We start from the raw sequence: 21,252 nt of genomic DNA, 5'->3' as shown, positions 1-21,252 counted from the left end.
GTGAATTTACTTGTAATCTTTGGACCCATAGTAACAAGAATAGAAAAGAGAGAATTTGGAAGTTATCTCCAGAGGGGGATAAAGGCTCATGAGGAGGGGCGTCTGGGAGGTGGTCGAGCAGAGACAACAGATCCCGGCTCCTTTGTGCCACTAGTACTCGGTATGTTTGCCAAGCAAAACATGTGAGCTGCTCGCTTCCTGCAGTTGTCTGTGGTCTCGCTCAATGCCGAGTCCTCCAGGGGTGCAGGACATCTTACTCTCCCTTTCTCCCAATATCAAGATCAACAGACAAATATCAGTAAACCTGTGTCGAATGAATGAAGGAGGGAATAAATGAATGAATCATTGATGGTTTTCCAAAAACTGGTGATGCCACCACCAAGGAGAAGATGAAGGAAGCCAGAGTAACAAGGACGCTGTTAAAACCAACCAGAAAGAAAAAGAAAAAGAAAAAGAAAGCACAGGTTTCATCTCAACATCAGGAAGAACTTCAGAGAGGCCAAGGGGGTGAGAGGGTGTGGATAAAGGCTGTCACCCTTTGTCTCCTATTCATGTCACACAAACCTCCCTGCAGCCCGGGGACCCAGTGAGGAAATCGGGTCTCAAATAAGGTACGTAACTCGCCCCAACGGCAGAGTCCGGAAGTGGCAGAGGCGGGTTTTAAAACCCAGGATCCCTGATTCTGGGACCTCAGTTCCCTGGAACAGCAGACGTCTCTTCACCTGGGGATGCATATTGGAGGAGCTCTTAACTGACCACTGCTCACCCGGGTGTCCGCTGCTCGCCCATCGCAACCAGCCTCCTCCCTCAGACTTGCTCTTAAGATACCAGCCCAGCTCCAGCTGGGGAGGTCACGACGTTCAGACACTGGTGCTCTCTCCCACCTGTTCCTAAGGAAATGAAGGGTGCAGGGCTAGGTGTTTTCTCCCCAGGCCGGCCCAGACCTCTGCGCCCTCTGGGGCCTGTCCTCCCAAAACTTCTCGGTCCCCTAATTGGATGTCTTTCCAAGTGGACAGGGATGAGCTTTGCCCTAAGAAATGTTTGGCCTTTGCCCAGCTCCTGGGAGCTGCATTTAAAATAGGCCTGATAGGAGCGTCGTTCTTTACCTGGAGACCTTGGGCTACTCAGTATCACCTTGACCCCTGGAGGAGCTGGAGACTAAGTGAGGCTCCGGCAGGCTTCCCTAGCCAGCAACACTCTGCGTGTCGCCACCCATCCTTGCTGAGAGAACTAAGCGCCGTCCGGATCGTTCCATGGGAGGCGACACCTGGAAGCTCATCCCCGGAATTCTGACATTGACTCGGCACCTTTCCTGGTCACTATCACCTGCGTCCTTTTGCTGTAATGAACTATAACTGTGAGAAACTGTTTCATTGAGTTCTGTGAGTCCTACCGAACTGGGACTCCAACCTGCGAATGGCCATGGGGACTCCTGCACAGCCTCCTCCAGACCGTTGCTCCCGGCCACTCCCTCTCACCAGCTCTGCAGAAAGCCTGGCTCTCTGCGGGTTCCTGCCACCCCTGCCCCTCTGGACAGAACGGGGGGATACATATAGCAACCAGCACTTCAGGGATGGAGAGAAATGTGAAGATCTTCTGCTTCAGTCCTTGCCCCCGCTCTCTGACTGTCTCTATGGGGCCTCCACCAAGTGGTTATTCCACTCTGATGAAGCACATCTGTCCTGCCGTCCTTGAGTGCTCCGGCCTGAGCTGGGTTCCCTGTGAGCAAGAGCAGGCCATGGTCAAGGCTGGGGCTGGTCCCGCCTGCTGGGTGCACTGTCCCTGGGCGTTGCAGGCGTCTGCTGGTTGCTAGCTGTATCCCCAGGTTTGGAAACGTTCCCTTTGAAGCAGGGACAGTGTCTTCAAACGGTGGTGTCCTCTTATCCGCCCACAGAGCGGCTGGGGAGACAGATGTGGGTAGAGGATAGTCTCAGGGCGGGGACCTGCCTGGGAGGCAGGAGGCAGGAGGGAGCTCCGCAGGCAGACAGCGACCTGGAAGCCCAGCAAACCAACCAGTCAGGCTGCCTTCGAAAGCTCAGCTTTGGTTTTCCAGAACTTGCTGGGGAAGGCTCCCCTTCCCTCCTGCCAACTCCTCTTTTCCACCTGGCACCAAAGGGCCTAGCCTCCAAGTCACCACGATGAAAGCTATGCAAGGATGCTAATTGCTGTATCTGACCTCCCTTCAGATAACAATGGAATCGCTCTCCCTAATTAGCCCCGCCACCGGTAGACCAGCAAAGCCAAATGTTTATTATGGGATGAATGCACTTACTGTAAATTTTGACATATGCTGTGGAAAGATGTTGGATAAATAAGACTTCAGAGGCATGGGTTGTTTAAATAATGAGTGCCCACTGCCACGGGGGATGGGGTGGGGGCCAGAGAGGCCAAAAAGAAGCAAGGGGTCCTGGAGCAGTGCTCAGAGCCCTGGGACAGACTGGGCGGGTCAGGAAAGGCAGGGGGAGGCTTTCTGGGGATGGGGTGGGGGCGGGGCGGGGGGGCAGGGAGCCAGTGGAAGGAGGAGAGGCAGGCTGGGCAGCCCCATCTCACCCCGTTGAATGAACCTCATGGCCCCTTCCTTCCTACAGTATCTCCCTCTTATGCTCCTCCACTCACAACCATTCACAGTCCCTTAAAGGGGGTCCTGGCAAACAGTGACAGTTGGTTGGGGACACCGTGTCAGAGAAGCGCTGCCCCTCCCCCATTGACTCTGCAGCCCCGGTGAGCGTTTGGGAGCCTGACCCCGTGCCTGGGCTCCGCGGGCTGGGCCAGCATCTGAGGAGGGCAGCTTTCCGCCCCACCAGGAACCCCAAACCTCCGTGTTTGGAAGCGTTTTGGAGGGAGCCGGTGCATGGTACCGCGTCCCGTGACTCCCTGCCCTGCTGGGAGAGCAGACCACCTATGGGCAGAAGGAGAGCAACTTCTCACACAGGGAAACCCGCCCCCTCCATCCCCGCAGGGCTCAGGCCCAGAGGGCTGGTCCGCAAGCAGGGGTCACAATGATCCTGAACGCCACATCTCTCAGTCCGTTGGGTCCCTACCGGCCCCGGTGAGAGACGTCCTCTCATCGTAGTAGGTGCGGGTTTGCTGGGCAAGCGCGTGTAGACGTCAGGCAGGGAGGGGACTCCCGGGAGCTACACAGACAGCCCCCCAGACACCACCCGGCTTGCTCATGGTCAGCCCCTCGCTAGTCAAGTCTGCTCGGCAGCGCCTGGGCCTCCGCCAGCAAGGGCCTCACCGCCCTCACCTTGGCCCGTCCGTCTCCCTGACTGCCCAGCAGATGATTCTAGGGGTGGGTCTCACCCGGGAACACGGAGGGGCTGACGCAGCCCTGAGAGGTGTCCGCGTTTCAGCTGTGCCGGTCACTGGAGAGCCACTGAAGGTGTGCGAATGAGGACAGATCTGTCAGATCAGTTCAGAGAGGTAGAGCAGCAGCCGTGAGGCAGGTGAGCCCAGAAGGGGGGCCCTGGGGACCCAGTGGCCCTTGAGGAAGCTGCCATAGCTGTGCAGGCCTGGCCGGTGATGGGTCAGCACAGCCCCAGGCAGGCCCACGTGGTAACCAAGCCCAAAGTGCAGGGCCTCCAAACAACAGATGTCCATGTCTCCTGGGGGTCGGAAAGGCCTTGGTCACTCAGGGACAAGGACTTTGGAGCTTCTCGTGGCGGGAAGAAAACCAGGGGACCACTCACTGGCTCTTCTACAAGCAGGCTTCAGAATGAAACATGAGCCTCTCACAGCTCACCCAGTGGATCGAGCCCCAGGGCTCCCCCTCAGTGTGAGAGGCGGCGACCCATGGAGGGATCTGGGGAAGCAACACCACAGTTGCCTCAGCTCACGTCGCAGGGGATAGCAGACAGGGACGTTCCCGGTCATGCTTTCAGTCCTGCCTTCCTCCCGTCCACACGCGTGCAGGAACACAGAATCAGGGGCCACCAGGGCATCTGACCTAGCAGGCCCCTCAAAGGACAAATGGGGAAACTGAGGCCAAGAGAACTTGTGGTTGGTCCAGGTTGCCCAGGCAGGCCACCGCATTCCAGAGCAGCCCTCCTGGGCCACCCACGCCCCACAGGCTCTCCTGGTTTGCGCACTGGCTCCTTGTCCCTTGTCATTTTTACTTCAGTATTCTCCCGCCCTCGTTCTGAGGAGCTTCCAAATGTCATTCTTTCTTTAGTTTTTCGCCTCCACAGAGCCCTCCTTTGCTTGTCTCCCCCTGGGCAGGCTCTGTCGCTGTGAAGGGCCCTTTTTTCCTCCTCCCACAGAGCACGCTGACCTTTTCCTCTTCTCCAGGACAAAGCCTGGCCTGGCAATTCCTAACAGGAGTTGGCTCTGGAAGTTCCGGTAATTGCTCCGTCCCTATTGTGGAGCGTGTGAAGCCCGTCTTGGACAGGGTGGCCCCCCCACCCCCGCTTTTACCCACTCACTTGCTAGAATCAGGCTGCAGATGGGCTGTTAACGAGGTGACCAATTAACCCAAGCGCTAAATAACCCCAAAGGGTGTTTTTCTCCCTGGCCCCATTTCCAGGCCCCTTTGTTCCTCCTTGGGAATCTGTCCACTGTGACAAGACCACAATGAGACTGTTCCCAAGCCTGACCCTGTGAGAAGCTGACTCACTCAAGCCGCGGTCACAAGACTGACTCCTTTGCTTCGGGTGGGGTGGGGGGGGGGGTGGCGCGCATGGGAGCAAGGAAGGTTCTTGCCTCTCAAAAATAATAATAATACAACCCCCCCACCACATCCACATTAGTGACAACTTACTACATCTTACATAATTCTCATGCAAAGTTTCATTTGCTCAGTTATTAAACAAACATGAATTGAAGATTTCTGATGTGCCAGATGTTATACTGGGCGGTCTTGACCTCAGAAGGGACCAGAAACGGCCAGTAGGTTAAGGCCCCTGCTTTGGAGTATCTTCCTACAAATTTTCCAAGTCTCTTTATGATGCCTGGTCTGCTGGCAGTCCAGAACTGGCATGTGGCCCTGAGCCCTGTGTGAGCCCTGCCCCTGTTTCTCCCCTTCAGGGCATCCCCTGACCCTCACCCCTACCTACCCACTCCACTCACAGACACAGACGTACATGGGGTAGACCAGAACCCCTGAGGCCACTCACACCTACGAAATCTCCTCCAGGAGTGGAGACCGGTGAGCACATTGCTCCCTCAGCCGATGTTGGTTTCTTTCATGGAGTCCCTTGAGATCGGCCACCAGAATGGTGCCGACTCTCTGACTTTGTGCAACTTCCACCAATCACAGAGACAGAGGCCTCCCAAAAACAAAACTTTGCCTGGGACTCGACACAGGCTAGGAGGGACACTCACACGAAAAGTATGGTGGTGAGCAAAACAGACACAATCCTTGTCCCCACGGCAGCTGTAGTCACAAATATTCACCGGAACAGGACTAGAATGAAGAACAGACGGGATCAGAGCCTTCCCAAAAGAAACCCGACCCATTGTGTGAGGTAGGTACTTGATCAGCTCCATTTTACAAATGAGAAACTGAGGCACAAAGATGCTGGCTGCCCACCTGATGGGCCTTGGTAGCAGAACCAGAAACAGACTGAGGAATGTGCTCACCTGGGATCTAATTAAGTGTATGATTTCTCCCATCTGCTCAGGCTGAAGGAGGAACACTCTGGCCTGAAAAACAGGAAAATGATAGTTGTAAGAACAATTTTGGTAGCCAGTGAGAGAAAACCTAGCACAATCTGACTCAAGTACAAAAAAAAAAAAAAAAAAAAAAAAAAAAGGAGGGGGAGGAGAATTAATTGGCTCTTAAGAGATGTAGGAGTTTTTGTCTTCAGGCATGGCTGGATCCAGGTGTTCAGATGAGATCCCAAAATTCAGTTTCTCCCTACTCATCACCCTCTTTTTCTTATTTAATTGAAGTATAACTTTCATATACAGTAAAATGTACAGATCTTAGGTGTACATTTCAGAAATTTCTACACATAAAACCATCAGATCAAGATACAGAATTTCCAGCACCCCATAAGGCTCTCTTTTGCCCCACTATAATCAATAATCCCCAAAGGGTAGTCACTGTGCTGACTTTTATCACCACAGATTAATCTTCCTTATCTTTTTATTATTATTATTACCAAAATATAATTGACACATAACTTTATATTAGTTTCAGATGTATAACATAATGATTCTATATTTGTATATACTAGAAAATGATCACCACAATAAGCCTAGTTAATATCTGTGCATACATAGTTACAATTTTTTTCTTGTTGTGATAAGAACTTTTAAAATTTACTCTTAACAGCTTTCAAAATACTGCCATGCAGTATTATCAACTACCATCGCCATGCTATACATTTCATCTCCATGACTTCTTTATTTTATAACTGGGAGTTGGTACATTTTGATCTTTTTCACCCATTTTGCCCACCCCCAACCCACCTGCCTCTGCCCTGGCAATCAATCATCTCTTCTCTGTACTTATGAGTCCGGCATTTTGAGGGTTTTTTTGTTTGTTTGTTTTGTTTTGATATGTTTTGTTTTTAGACCCCACATGTAAGTGATAGCATAAGTTATTTGTCTTTCTCTGTCTTATTTCACTTAGCAGAATGCCCTCCAGTTTCCTCCATGTTGTTTCAAATGGCAGGATTTCATCCTTTTTATGGCCGAACATAGAATACCACATGTACCATATATATCATAATATATAGCCACATATATATTTGAGATACACACACACAATACCATAACACCATGTACATATCACATTTTCATTCATTGGTGGACACGTGGGTTGTTTCCATATCTTGACTATTGCAAATAATGCTGCAATGAACATATATTTTTTCAAGTTGGTGTTTTTGTTTTCTTAAGATAAATATTCAAAAGTGGAATTGCTGGGTCACATGGTAGCTCTATTTTTGCTCTTTGGGTTTTTTGTTTGTTTGTTTGTTTTAGGAACCTTCATACTGTTTTTCATACTGGCTACGCCAATTTCTATTCCCACTAACAGTGCACCAGGGTTCCCTTTCCATTTTTCCTTTTCTTTTTCTTTGGATTTTATTTATTTGTTTGCAGAAAGAGAAAGCGAGCAAGCATACAAGCAAGGGGAGCGACAGAGGGAGAGGGAGAAGCAGGTTCCCCACTGAGCAGGGAGCCCAATATAGGACTCGGATTCCCAGGACCCTGGGATCATGACCTGAGCCGAAGGCAGACGCTTAACCGACTGAGCCACCCAGGCGTCCCAAGGGTTCCCTTTTGTCCACATTCTCAACAGGTTATCTCTTGTGTTCTTGATCCTAGCTTTTCCGACAGGTGCGAGGTGATACCCCACTGCTGTTCTGATTTGCATTCCTCTGGTGATGAGGGACGTTGAGCATCTCTTCATGGGCCTGTTAGCCACCTGGATGTCTTCTGTGGGGAAATTTCTATTTGAATCTTCTGCCTATTTTTCAATCAGATTGTTTGTTTCTTTGCTGTTGAATTCAGTCTTTCCTCTCTGGGTCTCATACAAATTGCATCACATGTGGGGAGTCTCCTGTGGCTGGCTGTGCTCCGTTGAGATTATGCTGGTGAAATGTATGCTTCTTATTGTGTGTAACAGGAGTTTGTTACTTTTAATTGCTGTACATTATTCTATTATATGAATATACCACATATTATTGTTGATAAACACACATAGATTATTTCCAATTCTGGCTACTATGAATAAAGATGCTGTGAGCATGTTTGTACACATCTTTGATGGACAAATCATTCATATCTTTTGGGTAAATATAACTCGGGAGTGGAGTTGCCAAAAAATTAGAGAACGTGTGTGTTTACTTTTAATAGATACTTTGAAATAGTTTTCTGGAGCAGTTATACCAATTTATACCCTCACTAGCCTTTTTAATTGGATTGTCTGTTGTTTGCCCACTGGTGTGCATGAGTTCTTTATATATCCTGAAAACTGCAGTCTTTTTTTTCTGATATGTGAGCTGCAAATATCTTGTCCTAATCTTTGGCTTATTCTCTCTCTCCATCATGTCTTTTTGTGAAGAGAAGTTCTCAATTTTTTTTTTAATTTTGTTTGTTTGTTTGCTTATTTGACAGAGAGCTAGAGAGAGAGCACAAGTAAGCAGAGCATCAGGGGGAGGAGGAGAGAGAGCTGAGCAGGGAGCCTGATGTGGGGCTTGATCCCGGGACCCTGGAATCATGACCTGAGCTAAAGGCAGCCGCTTAACCAACTGAGTCACCCGGGCGCCCCGAGAAGTTCTCAATTTTAATAAAGTCCAACTTAACACTTATTTTACATTGACTTTTATGTGTTGGTGTGTATATCCTGTAGGAAAAAACGCTATTAAAGGCGTGAATATAAAGAACCTAGATGTCCATCAACAGATGAATGGATCAAGAAGATGTGGTATATATACACAATGGAATACTATGCAGCCATCAAAAGAAATGAAATCTTGCCATTTGCGACAACATGGATGGAACTAGAGCGTATCATGCTTAGCGAAATAAGTCAAGCAGAGAAAGACAACTATCATATGATCTCCCTGATATGAGGAATTGGTGATGCAACATGGGGGCTTAAGTGGGTAGGAGAAGAATCAATGAAACAAGATGGGATTGGGAGGGAGACAAACCATAAGTGACTCTTAATCTCACAAAACAAACTGAGGGTTGCTGGGGGGAGGGGGTTTGGGAGAAGGGGGTGGGATTATGGACATTGGGGAGGGTATGTGCTTTGGTGAGTGCTGTGAAGTGTGTAAACCTGGTGATTCACAGACCTGTACCCCTGGGGATAAAAATATATGTTTATAAAAAATTAAAAATTAAAACATTAAAAAAAAAGGCGTGAATACATTTTCCTTTGTTTTAGTCTAGGAACTTGAGTGTTCTGGCTTGCATGTTTACATCTATGATCCTTCGCGCATTAATTTTTTGTGAATGATATGAGGCAGAGGTCAAGGTTCATATTTTTTCCAAATAAATACCTAATTAACCCAGCACCATTTATTAAAAAGTACATCCTTTCCCCTACCCCCGGATCGTAGCGAAGCATTTGTTAAACCAGATGGTTGTACGTGCGGTCACTGTGGTCCCTCCCTCTGGTGTTCAGACAGGCAAGTGGGGCCCAGTCTCACCTGTAACTAATTCAGCAGCCCGAGGTGAAAGGAGTTCCTTTCTCTCATCACCCCAACATTGCACTTGCCTTTCCACACTCAGCCTTGGTTCAGTCACTACAGTCAAGTGTTGACTGGCCAACATTTGGTCCTAGGTCCACCCCTGAGAGTAGGGCAGAGGGTGCAGAAAAAAGCCACCAATCCTGCCGATTGGGGGAAGAAAGGCATGGCTCCTCAGGAAGAACTTGGGAATCTATCACCAAAAGAGGGGGAGATGTCTGCTGCGGCAAACAGAATCAACTTAAAGAGATTCTATGGTCTCAGACGGCCCCTGGATCTTTTCAGTGATCATTCCCCTTTACGAAGTTGATTATGGGCCATTTCTGGGCACCAGGCACTCTGCCAGCCACTGTAAGAATGCACAGAGATGTTTTAAGGCTTTGTATACAGCCCACCTCTGAGGATAGGCAAGATTAAGGAGACCTGCAGAGCAATCCAGCATTACTGGGTCCCTGGGATTATCTGGGTCCCTCGGGTTATCCAGCACCCCCTGGCTCATCTGGGCACCTACGCGTTGCCACTGTCAGGCTGCCCGGGAGACAAGGCAGGCCTGGAGACTTGCATGTCACGCCTCATTTCACCAGGTGTGATTTCCAATGAGACATCGCTCCACTGGGGCCTAATGACACGGGGAAAGTCGGGCAGGGAGGCTGTGATTTCCAATATGCACCAGCCCGTCATTACTAGCAGGAAATGGATTTTTGCTGGGTAATCAAAGTCAGATCCCTCACTCTCCCCATCTGTGAGTAGCCCCGGGCACTAGCCCCCATCACACACAAGGTGCCCTCGCGGCACTCTGCTCCCTGGGTCCTGGGGATCCGAAGCCGAGCCCGGCTTCCCCCAGTTCCCCCTCCGGAGGATATACTGCCCCATCCTCCCCTGGGACAGCTGGATTCCTGGTTGGAAGGGGGGTGTGGGGGCTGTGGGGAAGGACGGAGAAGTAGGAGGGGCGAGGTCAGGGGAGGGAGGTCTTCATCTGGTGGGGAGTGCAGGAGAAATAAAGCAACAATGTCAGAGGTTTAATCAACCTTTGAAGACTTCACAGTGTTTGGACAGAAGTGTGTGAATAATATTCATTTAGATTGGCACCTGTACACACCACTGAAAGGAAAATAGCATTTTGTCGCGGTTGTGATGAGGAGCGAGCAGTCTGGAGAGACAGGCTGCACATCTCCTGGAAGCTGTGAAGATGGGTTTTTTTCCCTTTTGTTTCTGTCTCAGTGTGACCCTGTGACTCCTTGAAAATCCAGTGGCTCAGAGTCAATGCCTGACGTTCCTTCTTCCGCTTCTCCAGACAGAGAAGGAACAAGGGGATTGCTGGCAAGGGCATCTGGGCAGGATGGGGAGGCCCGACTTCTGCTTCTGGCCCCACCGCTGGCAGGCCACGAGGCTGTGGGCCAGTGTGATGGGGACCCCGGCCTCGGCCTCCCTGTGTGCAACGTGCACAGGAGCCGTCCGCTCTAACACACTTCCTGGTCTGGGTGAGGGTCACGGGAGGGCAAGTGACCCCGAGTGTGCGGAGGGTTCTTGGAGGGTGAGGCCATTCCCTTCTCTAGCGTTGACCAAAGAGACAGTCACACAGAGCAGTATCAGGGGACGAAGCCTTTGCGGAGCCCTCCCGCTCCTCCTGCTCCAGCAGGAGAGCCACGTCACCGACTTCCTCCCTCCCTCGTGCTTTCCTTCCCACCAGGGGCCCGTGGGTCTCTACATCCCAGTCACGGCATGTGTGAACGTTGGGACTTGTCGGCCTTTGTTCTGGGCTCCTGACCAGTCTCCCCAGGCAGAGTGGGGTCTGGCCATTGGCGCATGACACTCTTAATCCTGTCCCCACGGACTCCCCAACTTCTGTCAATCAGAGGCCTCCTTCCTGCTGTTTGGAGACTCCTATCCACCACGGCCACGAGGCTGCATTGACAAGGTCTTCTAGAGACCCAACCTCCCAGAGCTGCGGCCTCCCCAGCACCTCTTACCTCTCTCCCAGGCCTCCCCTCTCTCCACTCCCATTCCCTCCCTCCCTCTAGCCACCAGCCTTCTCTTCCTGTTCTTCCTCCCCTCCCCCCTCCTCCTCCCATCAGAGGCCTTCCCTCCTCCCTCTTCCCACCCAGCTCTGCTCTTGACTGTCTTCTGAAACAACGATCCCCAGGGAAGAATCGCGGCTCCTCCTCCCAGCCAGGTTCCCCGGAAGCTCCAGCAGGAGCTTTCTAAACCATTGCCATGAAATACCTCCCGAACACACCAGCTATACCATGCATGGGCTCCCCGACCTGCTAGGAGGTCACAGAGTTGGTTTAGGAGGACGTGTCCACACAGAGCACAAATGAGCCCCCGACACTGGTCATACAGGATGGAGATGTCACCAGACCCTGCTTCCCTCCCACAGGCAGCAAAGTGGAGTCTTCAAAGTCTAGGATAGAAGAGCCCTTAGAAGTAGATCATATTCCTAGTCAATGCCAACAATGTAGCTTGTTTGCTACTCAGAATAATATATGATTAAATATCAGTGTCCTTCTAATGTTAGCTATTAAACATTTTCAGTATTGAGGGTGTATAGTAAAGTATCTCTGTGTAGGAGAGTAGAGCTAGACCTATAAGGTAGTATAATATTAGCTAATATCTAACATTAGATATTAACATCTATCTAGAGAAAAAACTCAACTGAAAGAACCAGAAAGACACTAAACAAAATGAACAGAAGGGAAGAACTGCTCAACAAGATACTAAACATTTTAACACTATCGGGGTTATAATAGCCCATTATTGCATGTGGGAAGGGAGAGACCGTACAGTGGAAAAGAAGAGAGACCCGAAATAGGCCTCAATACAAAAGATAATTTAGCCTCTGATAGAGGTGGCATTTCAGATCGATGGATGGAAAGAGGATTGGACAAATGCTGGAGTTACCAGTGAACCCTGGACTGTTCCGTATGGTAGCCACTAGCCACACATGGCTATTGTGTACTTGAAATATAGCTAGTTCAAACTCTATGCTGCATTTTTAATACTAGGTATGAGAAAAGAAATGTAAAATAACTCATCTATAATTTTTATATGGGCTATATGTTGACATTATATTTTGGATATGTGGTGGGATAAATAATATGTGTTATTACAATGGCTTCCACCTGCTTCCTCTTATTTTTTCGTTGTGGGTAACAGCATTTTAAATTACATATGTGGCTCGCTTTATGTATCCATTGGGCAGCAGTATTCTAAACATTTGTAAGAAGTCAAACTGAATCCCTATCCCACTCTTGATACCAAAAATAAAATCCAAATAGATCAATATTTTAATGTAAAATATACCCCGAAGAAAATATGCATAATGTATTATATGATTTTATTTTATGATGTTGGAACAGGAAAGGTCTTTGAAAACATGACTAAACTCAAAGGTATCTTTTAAAAAGGTTGATAAATTTGATGTCATAAAAAATAAAATTATACCCCCAAAATACCTCTAATAATGTCAAAAGACAATTAACAATTTTAATAGGGAAGATATTTGTAACATACAACAGTGAAAACTTTAGGTAAGAAAAGCTCTTACAAATCAGGTTTTCAAACAAAGACGGAAAACCTACACTATTGGCAAAGTATATGAATACGATATTCAAAGGGGAAAAAATTAGAAATCACCAGTGCATGTATAAAAAATGTCCAACTTCATAAACAAAGGTGTGAAAACTTAAAAGCTGTTTAGAAGATCATGAAAGTGGTAAGAAACTAGCCCTCTCGCTGGTAGGATATAAATTCGGGCCATCTCTTTGGAGACCAACTTTGGCAATAACAATTAAAATTTAAAATGCCTATTTCCTTTGACCCAAGAAGGTAACTTCTAGGAATTTAACCTACAAATATGCTCGTGAAAGAAGGCATAATATGTGTACAAGAATGCTCATTTTATTACTGCAAAAGCAAAAGCCAGCCAGCCAACCAACCTAGGAATAATGTAAACATTTATCAGTAGGGACTGAGGAAGTAAATTTTGATACAACCATGCCATGGAACACTAGGCAGCCACAAAAAGAACGCGGTTAGGCTTACGTATATTAATATGGAAATATCTCCAATCTTTAAATGACAAATGCAAGTTACAAAAAAATTATGTATAATTCTATGTGTAGCTTTCAAGGACACAATTGTATATGTTGTGTTCACATAAAACATTTCTGGAAGGACCTATAACTTAACTGAACGTAGTTACCTCTCAGAGGTGGGAGGAACCCAAGAGTAAGGAAGGAAATTGCTTAATTTCTGTTTCTATTCTTTTATGCTGCTTGAACTCTTTTTAAAAAGACCATGTTCATCTACTACTTAAAATTTTCAAGCTATAGGTTTCAAATTGTCTAGTAGAACCCTTCATTTTTATTTATTTTTTGAAGATTGATTTATTTATTTGTGAGAGGGGTGGGGGGAGGGGCAGAGGGGGAGGGAGAGAGAGTTTCAAGCAGACTCCCCACAGAGCAGAGAGCCCGACTCGGGGCTCAATCCCACAGCCCGTGAGATCATGACCTGAGTTGAAATCACAAGTCTGGCCATTAACTGACGAAGGCACCCCAAACCCTTCATGATTATAGAAGAAAATCAGGACCCAAGAGCAAGGGTTTTGGTAAATATTAGCAAATTACTCCAGAATTTGGTAGTGTGTGAAACAATTTTGTGATACACATAATTTCCCAAGTCAGGAGTTTGGGAAGCACTTGGTGGGGTAGCTCTCACTTGGCCACTGCAGTCAGATGTGGGCTGCTTACAAGCCTCTGAAGGCTCCAGTAGGCTGGATGGCCAACAGGGTTCACATTCATGGGTGGTAAACCATATTGCCGGTCAGCAGGAAGTTCAGCGGGGCTATGGCCTAGAACAGCTCTCTCGCATGGCAGTCTCAAGGTTAGCACATTTCCTACATAGTGGCTGGCTTCCCCCAGAGACAGTCAGGCAGAAGCTGCATGACCTTTCCTGGCCCAGCCATGAGAGTCACACCACATCAAAGCCACCATCTGTATTGGTTGAGTCATCACAAACCCACCTAGGGTCAAGAAGGACCCTCTCCGCTTCCCCCCATCACCACCATCACCGCCTCTCATTGAGCGTTAAAGAATTCTGTGGCCATGTTTGTTTCCGCACCACTACAGGAAGTAACTTGCCCAACATCATAGGCAGGAAGTGTTGGAGGTTGGTGGAAAGCAAGGGAAGAATTCTCTGGCTCCATTATTGTCCAGAGCTGCTTCTGAACATGACCGCCCCACGTTCAATATCTGCGACTCAACCAACTCCTATTCACCAAGGACCCCAGACAGCGGAGCTCCCCTAACCCTGAGGCTGAGTCCTGGGCTGCCATTCTCCCCTAGTTCCTTCCCCAGAAAGATCCACAGGGAGACTCTGGTCCCATTTTATACTGATCTCTAGTTGTTCTCTGCAAGGGTCCTCTGGGGAAGACACATAGCAGCCAGTCTTGAAGAGCCTCCTAATGTCATCTATTCATTCAGTCCAGCTGAGTGAAGCTGGGGGCCACCTGGACCTTCTCTGTTGGTTCGCGGTGATAGCTTAATTACTGAACCTGCCTCACCCTCCCCTGCTCACTCGTCCCCTCCCGAGCCCGATCTCTGCTCACCCCTCTTCTCCTCCTTCTTCAAGAGCGTTGGCAGAAATTGTCAGGGAGTTGATCAGATTTATTCAATTTAGACTTAACAGACCGGGGACTCCTATTTCTCCTTCAGGTTCATAAGGTTTTTGATTCCATTTACAGGTTTATTCATTTATCAGATATTCGTTTCAATTCACTTTAAACACCGGGCATGGGAGATGAGTTCAGGGGAGATGCTCATCATTTATTGCTCCGGCTTCTTGGGAGCTGCTGGGCTGAACCCATTTCCATGTGTGTGGTGCCGTCAGGAGGGAGGGCTTTAAAGGGACAGGACACGGAGTGTGGATGTTCTGGGCAAGGACAGTTGTCTCGGGGGTGCGTGCCTCTTTCCCACATGGCTTGAGGCGTTCTGGGTACCTGTGGGTTCCCCCAGGCTGAGCGCTGCTGTATTTCTCGACTTGGAGAAGTGCTGCCTGCCTTTCCACACTGGGAGTTTCTTTCCATTTTCATTCTCTTGGGGCTAAGCGAAAATCCCCAGGAATGCCTTCTCTTATTTTCCAGAAATGAAGAACCCCAGCCTCCGTCCACTGCCCACCTGCCCTCCATCGTTACGCCCTTGTGTGTATCTCCGGGGATGGAAGCTGCCCAAGACGCTTCGAGAGAGCTGGCCCTCCTCCAAGAGGCAGGGTGCAGGCAAGAGGAAAACCTAGGCCTGGGAGACCGTCCTTCTCCTCAAGGCAGGGACCCAGCACCCTGCAGCCACCCACCCCGGGGCCTGGAAGTCCCCTGACCACAAGGAAACCAACCCAATCTTCGCACAGCCAGACTCCTCTCTCCTGCGTGATTCAAGCCTCATTCTATTCTCCGTTTGCCATCTGCCCATTATCCTCTGAAAGGAGAAAAGGGAGAAAAAAATTCCCAATTCTTTAAAAAGAGTTATTAAGCCTCTTTCAATCTCTTTACTTCACTTAATTCTCCCTTAAAAGAAGTAACAGATCTTCAGCGTCTCTCTGAGGGACACATGTCTTCCTTTCCCTGTCCTATCTCCCACGATAAAAAGACAGACACAGACTCTACCACTCCCTGCCCCCCGAGAATGTGCCCTGGGCCCTACCGGTCAGCTGCTCCCACCTGGGTCCCTGTCTCTGGGAGGATTAGGCAAAGACAGTGGAACTTCAGGACCCTTGGCCCTGGAGATGGAGGTGCAGGGGAGAGGTGGCTGGTGGTGGTGGCCATTTGGTGAGGCAGGCAGAGGCCACGGCAGCCCCCCATGATGGCAGAAGTGTGATGTCCTGGCCAGACATCTCCCACCTGCCCCTTATTCCTCAAGACCACCCGAGTGCCTGACCAGGCTTTGTCAGGTAGCCTGCCAGGGATTTAACAAGCTCCAGAGGTGCTTCCAAAAAAAAAAAAAAAAAAAACCCTTTTCTGTTTATTCCATCCAGAGCCAGTTCTGCCAGCTTGCCACCAAGACCTGTCCCTTGCTCCAGAGCCCAGAAGGTCAAGCCATCCTGTCCTTAAGGGCCTGAGCGAGCAGGTGACGGGTGTTGCTTCCCAGAGCAGCTCTGACGAGCCAGGCCCCACCCCGGACACCAGCAAGCAGGCCTGGGTGCTGGAGGCCAGGGCCCCGCTAAGCTGCTAAGCTGCCGAGGCAGCTCCCATTATCATTCCTGCGGCTCTTTTCCAGCTGCTTGTGGGTTGACACCATGACCTTACTCAAGAGGGGCCCGGGGCTTGAAGAGTCTCAGAATTTTTGACAAGATGACATGCACAGAGAGAAAACAGTTACATTGCTTCCCTGGTCAACCTTGAACCTGGCTTACACTTCCCCCAACACACACACACACACACCTTCCCTCAGAACAGAGACAGGCAAGAGCCTGGCTCAAGTAAAAGCTAATGGGAGGGCAGCAAGGCCAACCTTTCGCTGCCATCGGCGGTGGCCTCTGGCAGGTTCTTCAACCTCTTCCTGCCTGGAAGGGCGAAAGGGGACCCTCCTTCATCTTCTCGGTCCATGAGGAAGGTTTGGGATGGAGACGACGTCCTGAATGTTCTGAGGTAGACATCGCAGGCTGCCTGCTGCATTGCCCACCCCAGAGCTCTGCTGGAGAAAATGAAAGTCCTTGGAGAGGCCGCATAAGAATGCAAACAACTTATCGGTCTTGCTGACCTTCTTAAGGAAAGAGAGAAGACTTTTTTTTCCCCCCTTCTGGTCCCTGAAGTAATATATATGTGGGCCTGGAAAGAATTGCAATGTGATTCTTTCTCCTTTGAGACATCTTATTCCAGAGAGGCTAAGAAAAGAAAAAGGAAAGGGGAGATCTGGCCACGGGCAGAACTTTCCGGAAAGCCGCATCTCAGAGAATGGAACGGGGAATGCACTTCCTGATTCAAATCGGGAGGGCACGTCCGATTTGAATCAGCAAGTGCATTCTTGAGCTGCCTCTTGGTAAGTTTGTGACCACAAGCAAGTGGCCTAACTTGTGGGCCCTGAGTTTACGCGTCTGCCGAACGGGCACGATAGATTCGCCGTCTGACTTACAGACTGTCGGAGCCTTTGTCTTCAAAGGCTTCCTCTCCCTTGTCTCCGTAAAATCCTCCTCACTCTGCACCATGCCCACCCAAGCAACCTGCATTTTGTGGCTTGTCAATACATACCCATATATTTAACCCAGTCCTGCCTGTTCTAGAAAGACATGACGTGACTGATGGGTTCAATACACGTGTACAATGAATGAATCAATTAATGGGCTAATGGAAGCGAAAGTGCTTTGAGAAGTATAAGATGAAAGAGATTTTTATGATCAGAGCAGTGACAGAGCGAGGCTGACTGGTACTTCCAGGGAGGAGACGCCGCCTGCCTCGGACCTCTGGTCTGAGGAGGGGGGATTCTCTCTCAAAACCAGGCAATGGGCCGATTGACCCGTGAAGGTGACCCCTATTCAGCATTACTTTTTAAAAGGGATTCCAAGACCCAGGTTTTAAAAATATAAGCCCGAGGTTGCCGGCAATAAGTCACAGGTTTCTGGAGTGCGTTCTGCCTCTGGACTCAAGCCATGGGCCACGCAAAAGGAGGAGCAGGGCTTTCCACAGGTCCTTTCCCACACCCGCCTCAGGCAGGTGGGTCAGGAACGGTGCCACAGCAGGGCACCACAAATGACTTTAGAGTCACTGTTCCTCAAATTGGATGCCCCCTCAGAGCTTACACAATATGAGATGAAACGGCTGGCAGGAGGTAGCAGAGAAATGGAACACGGGCAGAGGGGCTTTCTTCCCCCACCAAGAGAAATGCTCCAGACATGACGACTTCCGCCCCCTCCCTGCCCCTCTTGCAGTCACCTCGTCACCAGACATTTTTACCTGGATGGGCTCCCAGTGTCTCCAGGATTGACATGGACTACTTCCCCAGACACCTGCCCTCGTAACTGGCGGGGGTGAATCCAGCACTTTGAGAAGGAAGGAGGGGTCTATTACTGGAAAAGGGAGGGCTGCTGTGGCATGAGGAAGCCATGTGCGGCAGCATCTGTATGGGTACACGTTTTTGCACACACGAACCAGCATCGATGTCTGTCTGGTTGTAGTGTGGGGGGAAATTTGCATATGTGCATTATATGTGCACGCGTATTCATACAGATGTGTGAGATGCAGGATGTGTGTGTGTGAGAGAGACAGGGAAGAAGAGGAGCATCCCTCGCATACAGTCTGGGGTGTCTTTAGCCCAGAGCCCGGCTCTTGTATTTCAGCCAAAGCCCAGTCATTACCACCAGCTAGAAACATCATTCGGAGTCATTTGACTTTGTAGAGCTCCCACACCAGTGAGGAGCCCCAGGAGAATAGTTCTTTTGGGAAAGAACAAAGGTAAGAGGAGGCAGAGGGAGGGACTTGCAGGTTTCCTGACAAAAGACAGGGATGGCGAATGTGAGGAGGTAAACTGAGGCAGGCCTGCGTGCGGGTGGTCTGTAAGTTGGCTGACCTTAAGACAAAGTAAGGCCTTCATCAACCTTCAATTAAAAAATATATATATTGTCTCTTGAGCCATCTGAAATCCCACCTTCCTACTGCACATTTCAGAGAACAGGAGAAAGGTCGAGAAGGGGCGTGCCCTTCGGGTGTAAGTCTGATCAGCTCCACATTCAGTTTGGCTTTGGTCCTGCCTCTGTGCCTGGGACTTGGAGGGGCCAAGGACAGGGAATATGAAGGCCTCCATACTTCGTGAGAAGACTACAGTCTGAAAGGATAGGTGAATCTCCCTTAGTGAGTTCAGGGTCTCAAGCCACTGGATTTCCCGCCACCTTTCCACGCCTCGTATCCAGTTAGGGCGATGGAGGAGACTGGCTGGTCCAATGGCTAGATAGAGGACGGCCAGGCAGGAATTGGTTAGCAGTTCAAGATCACCCACCCACGGGTGCAGAGGCCCCCGACGTTTTATCATGGAGTCGGGGCTGGAAATAGTATCTTCATTGCCCTCACTCCGAAAATCTCTCCTGCCTTTGTCCATTCCCAGGGAGAGGGCATTCCTCACTGCCTCATTAAGCTAGCCTTGACTGCCAGGCGCTCCGAACGCTTACTCGGTTAGCTAGCATTGGCGAAGACTCTTAGAACGGCCAGGCCTTTCCTTCGGTAACATCTCACAGCCACAGAGCACTGGGATAAAAACATGGGTTAGCTGTGGTCTTTCATAATGTTTACCACACACTTAAGTCTGTTCTCAATTTCCTATTCATTTTCATTTAAAATAACATGGAATACAGCTCTGCATCAAAAGGAGGGAAATTCATTGAAAATCCAGCAGGAGGGATTAAAGCGCGGTTGACTGGGAAGCACGGATGTGTGTGAGCTCTGGCTTGCACGTAATTGGCGCCCTATAAATGTTGAATAGGTGAATGGAGAAATGTAGCTCGGAAGAGGTAATCGAGGAAACCCACACATGCCACATCTTCTGCATTTTACATGCGCTGCTCAACAGGTGAGTGAACCGCCCTTCGCCCACCTGCATCAGCGTCACCAACGTTCCTGACAAATCCGTGGCTCCCCTGGTCCAAAGCCAGACCGACAAGATCAGAATCTAGGTGGTGGGTGGGGCAGGGCTCGTGAACTTGAATTTCCTAACTAGCCCCTGAGGAGATTTTGAGGAGCACCCAGGGCTGGGAGTCCTGGATTAGATGCTGGGTGAGACCAGCCTCGGGACACTGAAGCCCCCCAGTGATGCTGATTTGCTACCAGAGCACCCCACCAGGAGGCAGAAGGACTTGGTTCCTCCTTAGATGCCAGCTGGGGGCTCTTGAGTCACAGACAACTGCCCTTCTCCTGCCTGGGTTTGCAAATGGTCCTCTGGAGCGGTTGAGAGCCCCTTCGGGTACAGAACTCCACATTTTCATAACAAATCAGCAGGGAGAGAACTAAGATGGCTTCAAGAGCACCTAGGAGATGTCCCTGAGATGATAAGGATCTTCCTTCCTCCTGACCCCTCAGCTTCCCCTGCCGACACGGGGAAGGAGTCAAGAGGTGGCCGGCAGGCTCCTGGCTGCAGAAACGTGCAGCTGCTCCACCTGCAAAGCCCCTGGAAGGAGGCAGGGGGACCAGCCCCTGATCCCCGGCACCCTGCCCCTCCGACTGTCACCTAGGTCTTCCGGAAATGGCACCAAGGGGAAGCGCTAAATCACGTGCAGATTACAGTCGTTCTGTTTGCCTTTTTCCGCAGTAGATCCGATGATTTAAATTAGGTCTCGATTCTTGTTTAAATTATAGTTTACTGTTCTGCACCCCGCTCAGAAGTGAATTACCTTAAGCAGCGGTATTAATAACATGGTTATAATTAAGCCTCATTACTGCAGGCAGTTTGCTGAAACAAATTGCTTCTTCATTATTATTATAGCACCTTTGGTAAAAAGACATTTCCCCAGAATGCGACCTTGATGCTTTATATAGTAAAAGCCGAGATATGATAGAGATGTGCGGATGAATTAGCATCTTTTGCCTTCTCTATCCGGCTCATTAGAAGGAAAGGAACGCAAGTCAAATCCAAACAGCCTTGATGGCAATTTTAACCTGTATGAAATGGATAATGAATAGTTGTGAACTTTCCGCGACATTTTTGTAATGGTGTTTTATTTATACGACGCTACTATTAAAACGGAGAAAGAAATACAAGCTGGGGAGTGTAGAGACCGGAAAACTCGGGAAGGTCTCACCAGATGGCCAATGGCATTGAACTTGGGCTTGTTATCATCAATTGGTTTGAGAGTTTCTGGCCCAGAGCCTGTTACGCTGGGGGAGAAAAAAGAGGAGGGGGGTCTGTTTATTTATTCTAATTCTGCCGCCTTACTCTGGCCTTGAGGCCTGGGAAAGAAAGAACCCTGGAAGGAATGACCTAGAAACTTGGCAAACCAAGTTTGAAAGGCAGGCGAACTTCTGAGGACGCGTGGAGCCTCAGGAAATCCGCGCTGCCCAGTGGGGCCCCCTTGCTGCCCCTCCCACGGCCCACCCGAGTGGGTGCCCAGGCCCAAGCACGGCTTCCAGGGGCCCCGG

General features: G+C 49.4%; 1 long non-coding RNA gene across 1 annotated transcript in view; it reads right to left on the bottom strand.

Annotated features, from left to right (window-relative positions):
- Positions 1-5,073: 5,073 nt before the first annotated feature.
- The window catches only part of LOC132012877 (uncharacterized), a 71,970-nt gene continuing 55,791 nt past the window's right edge, over positions 5,074-21,252 (bottom strand). Inside the window, exons 4-5 of the long non-coding RNA XR_009402792.1 lie at positions 5,578-5,640; positions 5,074-5,401 (exon numbers count right to left, since the gene is read on the bottom strand). This is a non-coding gene — a long non-coding RNA (uncharacterized LOC132012877). The remainder of the gene's footprint in view (positions 5,402-5,577; positions 5,641-21,252) is intronic.

This window comes from Mustela nigripes, chromosome 1, assembly GCF_022355385.1.
Source record: "Mustela nigripes isolate SB6536 chromosome 1, MUSNIG.SB6536, whole genome shotgun sequence".
Taxonomy (NCBI): Eukaryota; Metazoa; Chordata; class Mammalia; order Carnivora; family Mustelidae; genus Mustela; species Mustela nigripes.
Note: the sequence above shows the minus strand (reverse complement) of the source record. Positions and strands in the feature narration are given on the sequence as shown.